Genomic DNA, 1,628 nt, shown 5'->3' with positions numbered 1-1,628 from the left:
TTTTTGATCTTCTCTGATTTCATGAAGGATGATGGAGTGCTCTTGATGTTCCACCCTTAGTTGTCCCATGTTGGAACTTAATTCTCCTAGGGAGGTATTGATTTGCTCCCAATAGTTCTGTGGAGGAAAGTGCATCCCTTGAGGTATCTCAGGGGTTTCTTGATGATGAGCTTCTTTATGTGCTTGTTAAGGTCCATGAAAGTGCTCTCTTGTTTGCTCCATCCTTTTCTTAGTGATGGGCTTGTGAGATGAATCTTTCCATCTCCCATGGCTCAGAGGTGGGAGCAATTGTCTTCCCTTTCCTCTTTCTTGAGGTTTCTCTGGCCTTAGGTGCCATTAATGGTAATGGACAAACAAAAAGCTTATGCTTTTACCACACCAAACTTAGAATATTGCTCGCCCTCGAGAAAGAGAAAAAAGAATAGATGAAGAATAAGAAGATATGGAGGAGATGGAGGGAAGTGTGTTTGGATGTGAATGGTGAATGGAAAACAGAAGGGATGACCATGAATGGAGAGAGAGAGGGTGAGGTGGGTGGGGATCCTATGGGGTCCACAGATCCTGAGATGATCCTGTGGGGTCCACAGATCCTGAGGTGTTCAAGGATTTACAACCTTGCACCAAATTAGGCGCGTAAAATGCCCTTGCACACAACTCTGGGCGTTCAGCGCCAGGTTGGTGCCCATTTTGGGCGTTCAACGCCCATTTGTTGCCCATTTCTGGCGTTGAACGCCAGAACCATGCTTGTTCTGGGCGTTCAGCGCCAGCTCTTCTCCAGGGTGCAATTCTGGCGTTCAGCGCCCAGATGCTGCCCATTTTGGGCGTTCAGCGCCCAGAGACTGCCTATTTTGGGCGTTCAGCGCCAGAACCATGCTCTGTTCTGACGTTGAACGCCAGACAGGTGCTTCCTCCAGGGTGTGATTTTTCTTCTGCTGTTTTTGATTCCGTTTTCAATTTTTATATTTATTTTGTGACTCCACATGATCATGAACCTATAAAGACATATAACTAAGAAAAATATAGTTAGATAAATAAAAATTGGGTTGCCTCCCAACAAACGCTTCTTTAATGTCAATAGCTTGACAGTGGGCTCTCATGGAGCCTCACAGATGTTCAGAGCATTGTTGAGACTCTCCAACACCAAACTTAGTGTTTGGATATGGGAGTTCAACACCAAACTTAGAGTTTGGTTGTAGCCTCCCAACACCAAACTTAGAGTTTGACTGTGGGGGCTTTGTTTGACTCTGCTTTGAGAGAAGCTTTTTCTGCTTCCTCTCCATGGATGCAGAGAGAGATCCTTGAGTTGTAAACACAAGGTTGTCTTCATTCAATTGAAGGATCAATTCTCCTCTGTCCACATCAAACACAGCTCTTGCTGTGGCTAGGAAAGGTCTTCCTAGGATGACGGATTCATCCTTTTCCTTTCTAGTGTCTAGGACTATGAAATCAGCAGGGATGTAAAGGCCTTCAACCTTTACTAACACGTCCTCTACTTGTCCATAAGCCTGTTTTCTTGAATTGTCTGCCATCTCTAATGATATTTTAGCAGCTTGCACCCTATAGATTCCCAGTTTCTCTATTACAGAGAGGGGCATGAGGTTTATTCCTGAACCAAGGTCACACAGAGC

Source organism: Arachis ipaensis, chromosome B1, assembly GCF_059453495.1.
Source record: "Arachis ipaensis isolate K30076 ecotype BB chromosome B1, ASM5945349v1, whole genome shotgun sequence".
NCBI lineage: Eukaryota > Viridiplantae > Streptophyta > Magnoliopsida > Fabales > Fabaceae > Arachis > Arachis ipaensis.
Note: the sequence above shows the minus strand (reverse complement) of the source record.